Below are 16,464 nucleotides of genomic sequence, written 5' to 3'. Positions count from 1 at the left end.
CATGGCATACCATTTCTGTCACTTATTACGCTTCAAGTCGAATCCTGTCGCATTCTTCTATGCACCGATTCGTCCTGGTGTGCCCAGCTGCTACGCCTCATTTCAGTACATGCTCCAGAGACGGATTCTTTGTAACCTACAGTCCAGTCGTTGAATCCTGTTTCTGTCATGGGAGATCATTTCTGTCACTTATTACACTCCAGTTCAAATCCTGTCGCATTTTCATGCACCGATTCGTTCTGGTGTGCCCAGCTGCTACGCCTCATTTCAAGTGGAAGTAAACCCACTTTTTTAACTTTTACCTACAGGAAAGCCTATAATAAGGCTTACCTGTAGGTAAAAAAAATATCTCCTAAACCTGTACGGTTTAGGAGATATTCCCCTCGGTATGCGCCGCTGACTGCAGCGGCGCATGCGCACAAGGGGGTTCTCTCCGCGAAAATCCGGCAGCGCTCGTCCGGCCGGATTTAAATCTCCCGCGCGCATGCGCGGGAGTGACGATATTGCGGCTCCGGCCACTCACAGCGCCGGAGCCGCGATACCCGGAAGAGACGCCGAGGGAGCATGTCGGCTTCCTCGGCGTGGATCGGGCGAGATGTCGGGGCCTCGTTCTAAGGTAAGTATTTCATAATGAGCTAGTATGCGGTGCATACTAGCTCATTATGCCTTTTGCTTTGCAGGTTTAAAAAAAAAAAAAAAAAAAAATGCGGGTTTACTACCGCTTTCAGTACATGCTCCAGAGTCGGATTCTTTGTTGTTACCGTCTGTCCAGTCGTGGAATCTTGTCTCTGTCATGGGATATCATTTCTGTCACTTATTACGCTCCGATTTGAATCCTGTTGCATTTATTTATGCACCGATTCGTCCCGGTGTGCCCAGCTGCTACGCCTCATTTCAGTACATGCTCCAAAGACGGGATTCATCTGTTAGGTTCATGGGCTTGTCTTCTGATTCCAGTCTTTGTCATGGGTTTCATTTCATTTCACCTATCACGTTCCGGTACGAATAGTCACATTCGTGGACCAAAATTCGTCCCGGCGTGCCCCAGGATTGGCCTCATTTCAGTACATGCTCCAGAATCCGTTTCGTGCTCGGTCGCAAGTTCGTGGCATGGCGATTCGGATCTCTGTCATGGCAGATTCACTCATTTCACGGTCACTCATCGCTTCCCGCTTCTAGTCCAGTTGATTCTTCAACGTTGGATTTTTATCGGGGGGCCCTTGCTCGTCAGCCTCATTCGCTATGGAGTTGACAAAAAAATAAATAAATAAATAAATAAATATATAATTAGAGGGGAGAGAAAGGGGGAAAAGAAAGGGAAGAGGAGATTTCATTTGTTTCTTTCATTTTGTCGTTTCATCTCATGTCTAAATCTCACCTCCACTGTTAGCTAGCCGTTCGTCAGGTGGGAGTCTCAAACAAAACTTCACCTTCATCTCCTCAGGTCAGTCGAGTTCAGTAGGTCCAGCCTGCACCTGGTCGGACGGTGCCTCCTTAGGTAAGCATATCTTCTGGAAGGAGATGCTCTTCAGCACAATCATCCTTCTTTAAAAAAAAAGAAAAAAAAGAGAAGGAAAATGTATTTTCTTTAGGAGTCTCCAACCAGTTGTAATCCATGTCACCCCTATAGGTCCATATTAGGAGAAAACCCGGATCAGAGGACTTGTAGCCTCGCCAGACCCGCATTCTGCCACCATGTCCCAGGCTGGCAGCGAGGACCTCACGGCTCCATTATCTCCATCTGTTGTCTCAGAGAATGGCAGCCAAAGGGCCTTCAGAGCGTGGACCATTCCCAGGCTCACAGCCGAGCTAAGACGCAGGGGCGTGCCCTTTCCAGCAACAGCCAGAAAGACCGAGCTTTTCAGGCTCCTGTTTCCTCCCCCTGCGGCGGTTGAGGCTTCTGCCCAGCAGGCCTCCCTGGGCTCCATCGCCTCCTCAATCTCACAGCTTCACACCCTGGTGTCGTCCCTCACAACCTCAATGTCAGAACTGCAGAATCGAGTGGCCCTCCTCGAGACCCACCCCGCCGTTCCTCTGCCAGTACCAGCATCCGAGCCAGTTGTTAATCCTCCCGCAGGTATCTCCGGGTGTGCACCAATAGTGTACCCATCCCATCTGGTGTCAGCTAACATCAGGAAGGACATCTTAGAGGGCAAAGACGTCAATTTGGCTTCTCTCCTGATCTCTATTCATGAGCTGGCAGAGAACAAGGCGTATACTTGGGGGGATGTTTCAGTGGTCCTCAAAGCCAAGGATTCCAGACTGGACAGGAAACTCTCTATCACCGAGTTTACCTTGGCTTTCGGCATGATGAGGGACATCATTTGCTCAGCTTCCCCTGGCAGGAGGGAGGAGCTGGATCGGTACCTCCATGTGGTAGTTGACCTGGGTTACAAGTACGGCGGGTTTTCATTCTATGATTACCACCGCTCCTTCTCTGCTAAAGCAGCCGCCAGGCTCTCCCAGTTCCAGACACCGACGGACTGGAGCACCATGGATACCGAGCTGTTCTGCCGCCACTTCGCGGGGCTACGGTCCCCCTCTGTGTGCGATCTGCCAGTCAGCAACTCATACTGCGGCTTGGTGCGCTAGCCCAGTGGCAGCCCCGCCCTTAGACGGTCCATCTACCTCGAGTGCTGCTCAGGGCCTACAGGCACCGGCACGCCTGCCACAGACCGATAAGCTTGGGCGCCCAGTTAAAACCATGGGCGGTGCACCAATCTGTAACAATTACAACAGTGGGTCGTGCAATTTTAGCCAGTGTAGGCTGCTCCATGTGTGCACCCAGTGTCATAGAGCTCACCCCCGGCTGATGTGTGAGCTCAAGCCGCTCAAGAGGTCCTGACTATGCCGGCTCAACATTTCATGGCTTAGTGCCTACCTCACCAGTCATCCTACCCCCTCACTATCCGCCTTCCTCGTCCAGGGCTTCACGCATGGTTTTCATACTGGACTTGTCTCTCTCCCTCACATCACGCACGAATGCCAGAACCTACGGTCGGCAGCCACGGATGAACAGGCCATTGACCTACTGCTGCAATCTGAGCTAGACCAGGACTTTGTCATCGGCCCTTTCGTACAGCCCCCATTTAACACCTGGCGAGTCAGCCCTATTGGGCTTGTCAAGGGCAAGTTCTCTAATAAACTCCGATTGGTTTATGATTTGTCAGCGCCTCATTCCTCTACGGTCCCCAGCCTCAATTCCCTTATCCCCTCTGAGGAGTTCTCCCTTAAATATGCATCTGTAGACATGGCCATCCAGGTCATTCTTAAAACAGGCACAGGTACCTGGCTTTCCAAGGTCGACATCTCAAACGCCTTCAAGCTTCTTCCCATCCATCCATCCCTCTGGTGCTGGCATGGCATTAAGTGGAGGCAGCGGTACTACTTCGCCACTAAACTCACGTTCGGATCCAAGAGTAGTCCCTGGCTCTTCGACACTTTTGCGCAGGCTCTCGCATGGATCTTGCTGCACGTAGCCCAGTGTCAGGAAGTCATTCATTATCTGGATGACTTCCTGCTAATAGAGTCACCCGGCTCTCCTCCACAAGATCTGGGTAAGTTGAGGGCAGTCTTCAATAATCTTAACGTCCCCATTGCCGAGCATAAGGTGGAGGGGCCATCGCAGGCCATCACCTTTCTCGGGGTCAGCCTAGACACTAACACTATGCAGGCCAGCCTTCCCCCGGATAAACTGACCCGCATCAGGACGGTCCTGAGGGACTTCACCCGTGCCAGGACTTGTACCAAGAGACAGCTTCAATCCCTTCTGGGCATGCTTAACTTCGCCATGCGCATCATCCCTCAGGGGCGCTCGTTCGTGTCACGCCTGTTAGCCTTACTGTCCCACTCTCAGGACCCGGAGCAAGTACTCAGCCTGGATTCCACAGCTATAGCAGACCTTGCCATGTGGGAGGAATTCCTATCTTCCTGGAATGGAGTGTCCCTGTTCGTCCCCTCCGTGTCCTCCCTTTCACCTCGGGTGGTGACCGACGCGGCGGCCTCCACGGGCTTTGCGGCGATCTTTGGCAACCTCTGGCTCGCAGCCCCCTGGCCTCCCCAGATACTGGCTATTCCTGGCTTCACTGAGACGTCCTCCCTGTTCGAGTTATATCCCATTGTAGCCGCTGCACACACGTGGGGCCGCAGCTGGTCGGGCCAGACGGTGTTTTTTTTTACAGATAACCTGGCCACTGCGGAGATCATTAATAAAGGCAGGTCCAGGTCTCTACAGATTATGTCCTTCCTGCGGCGACTGACCCAGCTCTCATTGTTGTTTCAGTTCAACCTTCATTGTTCCTTTGTCCCCGGTAAATTTAATCAGGCAGCGGATGCCCTCTCCCGCTTTAACTTTGTTTCATTTTTTGACCAGGTGCCCGGAGCCGGACCAACATCAGCGGCTATCCCGGACTGGTCTCAACTGACCTTGGATTAGCCCCACACCTCTCAGCAGCAACTCAACTCATTGATCTCTCCCTCTCAAACAATACCCGCAAGGCCTATCAATCGGCCTGGAGGGCCTTTAGCCGTTTCGCATCGTCTCACAGCACAGAGTCCTCCCGGGTCAAACAAGTCCTTGCCTTCATTTCTTACTGCCATTCGGAGTTGGCATTGTCTTTTAATACGATCCGGTTGTACTTGGCCGGGGTACAACATTTCACGTCCCTTCAGGACCCTACTAAGCCCTCCTTGTTCACTTACCACGCCGTCCGGGCTCTCATGCGCGGCATTCAGAAGCGTCGGCCGGTGTCCAGCACCAAACGGCTGCCTATCACAGGTGAAGTGTTCAGGGACATGTCAGATATTTTGGCCTCTTCACCTTTCGGTCTCCACGTTAGTGTCGTCCTGCAAGCAGCCATACATCTGGCCTTCTACGGCTTCTTGCGACCAGGCGAGTTTACCTGCAGTAGCCCCTCGGCACGCATGCTGTGCAAGCACCATCTAGTCAGGTTCGAGGACCACTTCATCCTACATTTAGCGGTTTCCAAGACACAGCAGCTTGGATCAGGCACGGACATACACTTCTATAAGACCTACAACCGCTGGTGCCCGGTCACTGTTCTCACCCGCTTGTTGACCCTTTTGGCCGATCAACCAGGGACTGGCCCACTTCTGCCCTTCCACACTAAACCTCTCAACGCAGCCCAGTTCATGGAACATGTCAGGATACTCCTGGGCATCCTTCACCTCAATCCTGCCCACTACTCTGGACATTCATTTCGTATCGGGGCAGTTTCGACGGCCTCCCGCCAAGGGGTCCCGGTCCATGTTATCAAAAAGTTGGGTAGATGGAAGTCCTCCTGTTTTGCCCGTTACATACCCAATCCGCAAGTGGAGATGGCCCAGGCCTTCGTCAAACTCACCCAGTAACAGTCTTGGTTCAATAAAATGTATTCCCTACCTGAGTGTTTTGCCCCCTTATTTTGGTATACCGTACGTTAGACCAGGGCACACTTTCAGGTCCATTTCAAGTAAGCGAGTTTATGTTATCCTTGTTTGTCATCCTTATCCGTATCGGTCAGAGGGCTCTACACCATAAATAGAAAGGCCAGTATGGTGGCCTGAAATTATGGGAGGAGCCCGGTCATGTATATAACCCACCGTTCGCCCATCCTTCCTCGTCGGTTCCGGTGCGCGATACCCGCCCACCCGCCCCTTTATCAGGGCTTTTCTCCAGCATACTCCTCATATGAGTACTCATTTCATCATTTCATATTCATTTCATTTTGAGGTATGCCCCCTTATTTTGGTATACCGTACGTTAGACCAGGGCACACTTTCAGGTCCATTTCAAGTAAGCGAGTTTATGTTATCCTTGTTTGTCATCCTTATCCATATCGGTCAGAGGGCTCTACACCATAAATATATAATGTGTGTATATATATATATATATATATATATATATATATATATATATATATATATATAATTTTAGTTTGTGTGTGTATATATATATATATATATATATATATATATATATATATATATTATATTGTTTATTATTCTATAATAATATTATAATAATAATTATATTGCTGCTGTTGTTGTTTATGTATAATTTATTGGGTTGTTCTATAAAAACATAAAATAATATTATAATAATATTAATAATAATAATAATAATAATAAAAATAATAATTTGAATAATGTTTCCATTACTATGGCTATTGTTATTTACGTATAATTTTATAGATTTTTCTTTGAAAAAAAAAACATATTTTATTGCTTTTAATATTGGTATGTGTGTATACTTTTTCGTGTTGTTCTATTAAAATGCAATTATTGATGGCTAATAAAAAAAAAAAAAAATGATTATTTATTGATCAAGGTGTTTGATGAGCTAGGTGAATGACAAATGCAGATCCATACTGAGATGAAACATAAACACACAGAAGCTCTGGTTGTCTCAGAACTGACACTGTGTGTTTTTCACAGACTTTGTGTGTCTCTGATGAAGAAAAAGAAACGCAGCCAAATTCTTGTGACTGTCACCCCCTCCAGTCTGGGCTCTGTGCCCATGCAGGGTATGGGGTTTGCTGTGATCTAAGATTCCCCCCCCCCCCTCTTTTCCTTTTACATGCCCTGCCATTGCTCATCAAGCCCAGACTCTTGTGCCAGCTGTGGCTCCAGCAGCAGAATATATAGCAGCAGGGCTTGTACCAAGCGTTGGGAGCACAGGGAGGGAAGAGCAGCTGCAAGCCATTGCTTGTCCTCAGCTCTTCTATTCCAGCATCCTCTGGCTGTGTGCATGAGATTGCAGAGACAAGTGCCTGGGAATCCTTCCTCCTTTATAGATGCCACCGAGGAGCAGGAGGAGACATCCTCGTCCCCTCCGTCATCCATATCAGTGGTAGCAGCCTGTATCAAAACAAAGAAGAGCGCCACATAAAAGGATGTGAGCTGGGAAGCTGAGCACAGAGAAGAGGGAGTGAGCAGGGAGCCTGGCAATTTCACCACTACATCCTCTCCAGCAGGGTACCGATCTCCAACATCCACAGCGAACCCAGCCCTTGGTAAGAACAAGGGGGCGCCTGATGGTTGGGTGGGTCGGAGGGTTGCATGAGTTAAATCACAGCTGATGACATGGAATACGGAGTGTACAGGGACCCCCGACAATTCGCCACGTCTTTCCTAGAAAAAGTATCTGTTTCCAGCTTACTTTCCAAATCCTTAGGTAAGATGGGGTTCCATTTGGAGGGGTTCATGAAGTTGCCCAAATTAAATTCAAGTCAAATTAAATAACTAGCTGGGATTTAGGACTGTAATTAAACAAAGAGCAACATGTAATTTGCTCTTGCCCATTGCAGCCAATCAGTCTCGACTTGCCATTGTTCTGACCGGTTGCTATGGGTCATTGGACTAGCCATACCATCCTTACTCCCCGTTGAACCTTACTAGACATATATCAATACCCTTGTGTCTATGGGCTCATAACACGGTGCAAAACTAAATGTTAACGAGCTTTTGCACACTTGTCCTAGATTGAGGTGTAGGGGAAGTTTGGACTGTTGCAAAGGTCGGGTCCTTTTGTCTGGTGTGGCACATGGGTGGTGCGGTGAGGGGGTTCCATCTATAGAGAGCGTCTTCTTGGAGGCAAACGTGGGGGAAGACCCTGAAGGTTCTGCAGTCCAATAAACAGGGTTAACCCCTTGCCTAGTAACCCGCGGGTATCGGATTAAACGCATAAAGCCCAGTTTTAGTTGTTGTGACTCAATGACTCTCCACGTGTCGTTGAATAAATGCCAAATCTAGATTTCATTTTTTATTGCAATTTTTATTTATTTTTTCCTTTTTCCTGCATTGTTGACCCCTTTAAAGCTCAGTGTGAGTATTCCATCATAACATGTTACTCATTCCAAAGCAGTGCCTGGAAAATCCACTCCGGCTTGGCTTTTTCACACTTGTCCTGGGTTGAGGTGTAGGGGAAGTTTGGACTGTTGCAGAGGTCGGGTCCTTTTGTCTGGTCTGGCACATTGGTGGTGCGGTGACGGGGTTCCATTTATAGGGAGCTTGGCTTTTGCACACTTGTCCTAGGTTGAGGTGTAGGGGGAGTTTGGACTGTTGCAGAGGTCGGGTCCTTTTGTCTGGTCTGGCACATGGGTGGTGCGGTGAGGTGGTTCCATCTATAGGGGGCTTGGCTTTTGCACACTTATCCTTGGTTGAGGTGTAGGGGAAGTTTGGACTGTTGCAGAAGTCGGGTCCATTTGTCTGGTCTGGCACATGGGTGGTTCGGTAAGGGGGTTCCATCTATAGGGGGCTTGGCTTTTGCACACTTGTCCTAGGTTGAGGTGTAGGGGAAGTTTGTACTGTTGCAAAGGTCGGGTCCTTTTGTCTGGTCTGACACATGGGTGGTGCGGCGAGGGGGTTCCATCTATAGGGGGTTTGGCTTTTGCACACTTGTCCTAGGTTGAAGTGTAGGGGAAGATTGGACTGTTGCAAAGGTCGGGTCTTTTTGTCTGGTGTGGCACATGGGTGGTGCGGTGAGGGGGTTCCATCTATAGGGGGCTTGGCTTTTGCACACTTGTCCTAGGTTGAGGTGTAGGGGAAGTTTGGACTGTTGCAGAGGTCGGGTCCTTTTGTCTGGTCTGGCACATTGGTGGTGCGGTGAGGGGGTTCCATTTATAGGGGGCTTGGCTTTTGCACACTTGTCCTAGGTTGAGGTGTAGGGGGAGTTTGGACTGTTGCAAAGGTCGGGTCCTTTTGTCTGGTCTGGCACATGGGTGGTGCGGTGAGGTGGTTCCATCTATAGGGGGCTTGGCTTTTGCACACTTATCCTTGGTTGAGGTGTAGGGGAAGTTTGGACTGTTGCAGAAGTCGGGTCCATTCGTCTGGTCTGGCACATGGGTGGTTCGGTAAGGGGGTTCCATCTATAGGGGGCTTGGCTTTTGCACACTTGTCCTAAGTTGAGGTGTAGGGGAAGTTTGGACTGTTGCAAAGGTCCGGTCCTTTTGTCTGGTCTGACACATGGGTTTTGCGGCGAGGGGGTTCCATCTATAGGGGGTTTGGCTTTTGCACACTTGTCCTAGGTTGAGGTGTAGGGGAAGTTTGGACTGTTGCAAAGGTCGGGTCTTTTTGTCTGGTGTGGCACATGGGTGGTTTGGTAAGGGGGTTCCATCTATAGGGGGCTTGGCTTTTGCACACTTGTCCTAGGTTGAGGTGTAGGGGAAGTTTGGACTGTTGCAGAAGTTGGGTCCTTTTGTCTGGTCTGGCACTTGGGTGGTGCGGTGAAGGGGTTCCATCTATAGGGGGCTTGGCTTTTGCACACTTGTCCTAGGTTGAGGTGTAGGGGAAGTTTGGACTGTCGCAAAGGTCGGATCCTTTTGCCTGGTCTGGCACATGGGTGGTTCGGTAAGGGGGTTCCATCCATAGGGGGCGCCATCTTGGAGGCAAACGTGGGGGAAGACCCTGAAGGTTCTGCCATCCAATAAACAGGGTTTATCCCTTTGCCTAGTAACCCACCGGTATCGGATTAAACGCATAAAAGCCCAGTTCTAGTTGTGAGGACTCAAAGACTCGCAACGTGTCATTGAAAAAATGGCAAATATGGAATGGAATTTTATTTTATTTTTTTTCCTTTTTCCTGCATTGTTGACCTCTTTAAAGCTCAGTGTGATATTCCCCTCAATCATAACAGGTCAATCATTCCAAATCAGTGCCCGGAAAAATCCACTCCAGCTTGGCAGTGCCCATCGTATTGAGCTGGCAGCCAGCACGAGCGCCAGAGCAGAAATGTGTTTATCAGAAATTGTAATGACAGCAAGTTACGTTGGGGGAAAAAAGCTTGATCTTTTTACAGTATTGTTCCTCCTCGTGAAAATTTTGCAATTAGCAGCTATTCAGGATTAAATCCATCAATAATAGCATTTTTTTGCTTTTTTCTTTGTTTTGTTTGTGGCCCTAAATTGGCACAGCAGTATGCCCCCTCCGTGCTCCCAGCTTAATAAACTGTTTGACCTCATTATGCAATCGCGGGCTGTATTAGTTTTATGTACGGAGAATGCGGAGCTTGTATTTTCTACGCAGAGTGACATGCATATTAATGTACTTCCAGTGTGTTTTTTGACTACCTCTCAGTCATTACCCTCTTAATCACATTTTAGCCTGTGCAATTAACACCAACTTCCCAGACTCGACTCGGTGCCAGGCGCCGAGCACTGCTGAGCCGTGCACGTGCTCAGTCCCTTTGTCCTGTTCCCCCCCAGTGACTGCAACCGAATCCTTTGTCCTAAAAGCTTCCAAAAAAAAATACATCTTGCATTTATTGTTAATAATTTAGACAAAAAAAAAAAGGATAGTTAGCGAATCAGCATTGGGCTGAGATTCAAAATCACTGAGCGCTATTAAATCCTGATAGGTTGCACACCTATCTCCAGTGATAACAAGCAAAAGGATTCAGAGGTCTATTTAGGCTTATCTATGGGATTTTTTTTTGTTTTTTTGTTTTTTTATTAATGAAAATCTAAAAGGATAAAGATAATCGTAAATAGGGATTCTTGCAAATAAAAATGAGGTTACCCTCAGTTTTGCCATAAATTATCCTTCTTTAATAATCCTCTTTGCAAGCATATACCCAAGCCAATGGCAAATACGACAAAATAAATACGAATAAATAAAATAATTGCTAGAAATTGGATTGTGGGTGTCAGGCACAGATCTCATGGGCTTTTTCATTTTTGTTTTCTCTTTGTTATATTGTACCTTCTCATTTTTTATTTTTTTTATTTTTTTGAGCCTTGGGCAGCATTTCCTCTTGCCCTCCCCTTTTTACCAACTTTGGGTACACAGGCTTAGCTAATCAGGCAGGGCTATGTATGAATAGACACACATTGAGCTGACTGCTAAATTGATTAAATATATGAATATATAAATGTAATCATCAGATTTGATGCTTCAGGTTACTGGTCTCTGTCATGTCATTATTAATCTTGATCACTTTACTGCTGTTAGAATAGAGTGCTAAGTTTTGTAAATGCCGTCAAGCCCCCCTAACCCCCCCCCGTTCACATCGTTGCAACAGGCGCGACAGGTCAAATCGCATGTTAAATCGCAGCCTATAGCTGGCAAATAGGAGCGTCCAAAATCGGTGTAACACCGCCACTTTGCGGAGCCGCACCAATTTTACTGCACTACTTTTGGCGACTTCAGGGGGGCGATTTCAATAGACATCTGTGCACGAACCCACACAGATGTCTTTCAAGTTGCCTCCAAAGTCGGACTGAAATGCTGCTTTGAAATCGTGCAAGTGTAGATGAACTTGCACGATTTCAAAGCTATGTTCAGTGTAAACGAGGGCTTAAAGCGGAGTTCTGCTTAAAAATTTAAAAAAAAATTAAAAGTCAACAGCTACAAATACTGCAGCTGCTGACGTAATCGGACACTTACCTGTCGCAGGGTCCAGTGAGGTGGGCTCACGAATCCCCGCTCGTCTGACCCTCTTCTCTGCAGTGCCATTATTGTAACTGTGGATGCACGGCTGTGGCTTTCACGGCCAAGCACCCACTGTGCATGCGCGAGCCGCACTGTGCGACGTGACTGGCCGGGCAATCATCTGGGACCTGTGATGTGTCCCAGATGATTGCCCGAGAGAGAGGGGGGAGAGGTTATCTCCCTTTCAGTGCCGCGGTGCGCTGGAAGTGGGAGCTGGGACCCTCTGAAAAGAGGGTACCGACCCCCCCCCCCAAAAAAAATTACATGCCGAGGGAGTCACGTTCCCTTAAAGCGGAAATTCCATTTTTGGGCGAAACTCCGCTTTAAATGCAGATTTGGTGGACCATTGTATTTCAGATCAGCAGTTTATTCTGGTTTTAAATGAGTCTACAAATAATGATGACATTTAGGGAATTAAATAACAGGTGATTCAAGATCAGATCAAATATTATTAGACTATTTTCTCTCCAGGTTGACTGTTATTCACTTATAAAGTAGAGTGAATCAGAAAAATACTGCATTATGGCCACTTGATGGAGCTGATGATCATAAAAAAAAATATTTATTATGATCACCAGCTCCATCTAGTAGCCATAATGCAGTATTTTCCTGATTCACGCTATTGTGTATGAATGAATAACTATTGACCTGTAGAGAAAATTGCATGGTAACATTTGCAAAGTTAACATAATTAATAGCTCTGTAATTTTTAAGATTTTTTTTTTTTTTTAGCAATACACTCCTATTGTGTATTTATTTTTATTTTTTTGTAGAGGTCTATACCTCATACCTGGAAGAGGGACATTTGAGAAGTAACGAGGGACAAAGGCATTTGGTTCCAATGTAGGGACGGGCCCTCCTAATCAGGGACACTTGGGAGCTTTGGTGGTCACATAGGGGGTGTATTTATAAAAACTATTTGTGAAGTTATACGGGGGTGTATTTATAAAAAATGAAGTTATTCGTCCAGCAACATTGCATGAACATTCATTCTGTGTGAATGTAGACAAGATCAGATATTATTAGACTATTTTCTCTCCAGGTTGAATGTTATTCACTTATAGAGTCGGGTGAAGCAGAAAAATGCTGCATTATGGCCACTTGATGGAGCTGATGAGCATAAAAATACATATTTATTATAATCATCAGCTCCATCTTGTAGCCATAATGCTGTATTTTCCTGATTCACTCTATTGTGTATGATTGAATAACTATTGACCTGTAGAGAAAATTGCATGGTAACATTTGCAAAGTTCCCAGAATTAATAGCTCTGTAATTTTTAATATTTTTTTTTTTTTTTTTAGCAATACACTCCTATTGTGTATTTTTTTTTTGTAGAGGTCTATACCTCATACCTGGAAGAGGGACATTTGAGAAGTAACGAGGGACAAAGGGATTTGGTTCCAATGTAGGGACGGGCCCTCCAAATCAGGGACACTTGGGAGCTTTGGTAATCCTTGTCCATAAAGACATGGATGAACGAGTTTGGGGTGGAGGAGCTTGACTGACCTCAACCCAATAGCACACTTTTAGGATGAATTAGAGCGGAGACTGTGAGCCAGGCCTTCTCGTCCAAAATCAGTGCCTGACCTCACCAATGCTCTTCTGGAAGAATGGTCAAACATTCCCATAGACCAGCAATTCTCAACCATGGTTCCGTGGAACCTCCAGAGGTTGCTAGGGGTTCCTTCAGCATTGGGCAATTTCTGCCTCTCAGATAAGTTCCCACTCACACCATTGATCTTTTTAGCTATCTGTAATGCTGCGTACACACGAACGGACTGTATGGCATACTTAGTCCGTCGAAACACATTTCAGCGGACAATCCGCTCGTGTGTGGGCTTCAGCGGACTTTTTCAGCGTGCAGTCCGGGGTACTAAGTATTTCGGTTTTTTCGAAATTCTGTCTGTCGTACTTTGGTTTCAGCGGACAGTACGGTCGTCAGTATGCTAGTTCGACGGACTAAGAATGGCGCATGCCCAGAAAGGATTTACACGGCGGAAGGGTGCTTTGCTGTGTCTTGGACTTCCTATTTCTAGTCCCGTCGTACGTGCTGTACACGTCATCGCGCAAGCTTTCGACGGACTGTTTGTGCATCCGTGTGTGGTCAAGTCCGTTCAGTGGAAAGTACGACAGACTGTCCGTCGGATTGTATGACGAACTAAGTATGCCATACAGTCTGCTCGTGTGTACGCGGCATTAGGAGGTCATTCTTACCAATGACCACAAGTGTAAGGACCATTCTTCCCACTGACCATCACACTATTGTATCATGAGTTGTAGATTTCTAATTTTTAGCAGGGGTTCCCCCGAGACCAGAGAACTATTTCAAGGGTTCCTCTGAGTTGAAAAGGTTGAGAAAGGCTGCCATAGACACACTCCTAAACCTTGTGGACATCCTTCCCAGAAGAGTTGAAGCTGTTATAGCTGCAAAGGGTGGGCCAACTCAATATTGAACCCTACAGACTAAGACCGGGATGCCATTAAAGTTCATGTAGGTGTAAAGGCAGGTGTCCCAGTACTTTTGGTAATTAAGTGTATTTATAAAGGAGAGAATCTGACATTCAGCAAACATTTTCAGCAGGTGCATCTTCCATATCTATGAGGTTTAAATGACAATGATTGATTATTCATTAGAAAAGGTTTGGGGAAAGTCGGAATTCACCTGTAAGTGACATTTAATCGAGGTTTCCATCTACTTTAATCCTGAGACATCCAAACACACAGTTGAATATGTATATATACTCTTTATTATGTGACAAAAGATTTGCAACCCAGCTGAGCCAGTCGTGTGATCCAGGCACCTCTGCCAAACACAGCATAGCAAAGCTGTTAAACACAGTTCACCTCGCTCGCTGAGTCTGCTGAATGAACAGCGATCGGCAATCCACACACATGAAGTCATCTCTCTGCTCACTCGATTGTTTTCTCCCATTAACAAGAACCCAGTATTAAGCTGACATCCTTATTCAATGCAACTGAGCCTGACTGCTTCAAATTACTGACCCTCGCTCCCCCAGTACCTGTCCTGCTGGGCAGGGAAAAGGGGAAAGCTAATTGAAAGAAAGATACGGGTACCTATGTTAGCTGTAAATAAATGTTTCTTTTTTTTTTTAATTAGCACATAACAAGATTAAATGGTGTTGCTGTATATCAAATTGTAATTCCCCTTTAATCGCTTCAGCCCTGGAAGATTTTACCCCCTTCCTGACCAGAGCACTTTTTTGCGATTCGGCACTGCGTCGCTTTAACTGACAATTGCGCGGTCGTGCGACGCTGTGCCCAAACAAAATTGAAGTCCTTTTTTCCCCCACAAATAGAGCTTTATTTTGGTGGTATTTGATCGCCTCTGCGGTTTTTATTTTTTGCGCTATAAACAAAAAAAAAGAGTGACAATTTTGAAAAAAACTCAATATTGTTTACTTTTTGCTATACATGCATAACCCACTTTTAAGTACACAATATTTACTAAAGCTGGAAAGTGAAAAATCAGGCTCACTTCTGCATAGAAACTAATGAGCTTCTAACCCCAGCCTGTTCAATTAAGCTTTGGTAATAAAACCTGGGAGCTGATTGGTTTCTATGCAGAAGTGAAGTTGCAATAAGCGTATATTGATTGGTTTGCGCAAAAGTTATAGCGTCTACAAAATAGGGGATAGTTTTATGGCATTTTTATTATTAATTTTTTATTAGCAATGGCAGCGATCTTTGATTTTTATCGGGATTGCGACATTATGGTGGACACATAGAATACTTTTGACACTATTTTGGGACCATTCACATTTACACAGCGATCAGTGCTATAAAAATGCACTGATTACTGTGTAAATGACACTGGCAGGGAAGGGGTTAAACACCAGAGGGCAATAAAGGGGTTAAGTGTGTCCTAGGGAGTGATTCTAACTGTGGGGGGTGGGCTACAACACACATGACAGCGATCACTGCTCCCGATGAAAGGGATCAGTGATCTCTGTAATGTCACAAGGCAGAACGGGGAAATGCCTTGTTTTCTGCTGCTCTGTGACACGATTGCGGGCACCTGGCAGACATCGAGACCGCGTGTCATGACAAGTCTGATCATTGGAGGAGAGCATACTGAGTTTCCAGCTTAGCTAGAGAACTGACCACAGTGTGCTCTCCTGCCTAGTGTGGTCAGTTTTTGACAGGGACTGGCAGAAACAGCAGGGATTTCAGCAATACAAAGAGAACAGGGGACTTTCTCATACAAGTGCAGCAGACACATATCGGGAATATGAAGCGTTGGGGTATTGCAGTTGTAGGTGGTGTCTGGTGAGCTGCTAAATTCTTCTGTCTCTAAGGGATTGTCACCGTAGGTTCTGACTCTGTAGCACTAGCAACCCACCTTGGAGACTCACTCTTCCTTCTTTGCATTCCCCATAATATAAAACATAAATCTGACACTGAGCCTGGGACCTCTTGTGGCAAGTCAGGCAGGCAGTGCTGGGCTTGCTTATTAGAAAGCCTAGCATTGTTTGTTTTTTTTACTCAGATTTTTACATGAGTTTACGCTCAGTTTTAACTCACATTTATATCGGTTTTAAAGATTTGCATTTTTGTGCAGTAATTATGGAAACTGAATGAGAATCACTCAGAATGGGGAATTTTTAATTGTGGACAGTTCTGGGCTGCACTCCTCATAGTACTGCAATCAATATAGCGGGGGGTGTACAGTAGTAGTGAAGGCAACAGATGGCACAGATGTGAAAAACCACAGTAAAAGCATGAAGAGTCACCCACACTCAATGATTGTCACGTATTTATTTGTGGAATGTTATTTAAGTCAAACATGGCCAACCTTTTAGGGCTGTGCAGGGTCCCTCAAGATGATCCAGTTAAACATTAGCACATCAGTGTTTTATATTATGCACACTGAATCCCCATGTATAATTGCAGGGTAATTTGCATTCATTTTGGTTGTTTTTGAATCAAGGGGTATACACTGGGCCACATTGGGCTCTTCTTACGTTAGCTATACCTGCTTGATTTGCATATTGATTGTTTCTGAACCCATTTTC

The 16,464-nt window shown here is 46.2% G+C and overlaps 1 protein-coding gene across 2 annotated transcripts in view; it reads left to right on the top strand.

Moving 5' to 3' along the window:
* Positions 1–6,667: 6,667 nt before the first annotated feature.
* DISP3 (dispatched RND transporter family member 3) overlaps positions 6,668–16,464 on the top strand; it is a 278,254-nt gene continuing 268,457 nt past the window's right edge. The window contains exon 1 of one of the 2 annotated variants that reach the window (XM_077457961.1): positions 6,668–7,013. The gene's annotated coding sequence lies outside the window, so the exon portion shown is untranslated. The remainder of the gene's footprint in view (positions 7,014–16,464) is intronic. The other variant, XM_077457962.1, reaches the window with a different exon arrangement.

The sequence above is a fragment of the Lithobates pipiens genome, unplaced genomic scaffold (genome assembly GCF_037356315.1).
Source record: "Lithobates pipiens isolate NorthernLeopardFrog02 unplaced genomic scaffold, aLitPip1_a1.2 Scaffold_27, whole genome shotgun sequence".
Taxonomy (NCBI): Eukaryota; Metazoa; Chordata; class Amphibia; order Anura; family Ranidae; genus Lithobates; species Lithobates pipiens.
This window is presented reverse-complemented; position numbering and strand designations above follow the sequence as displayed.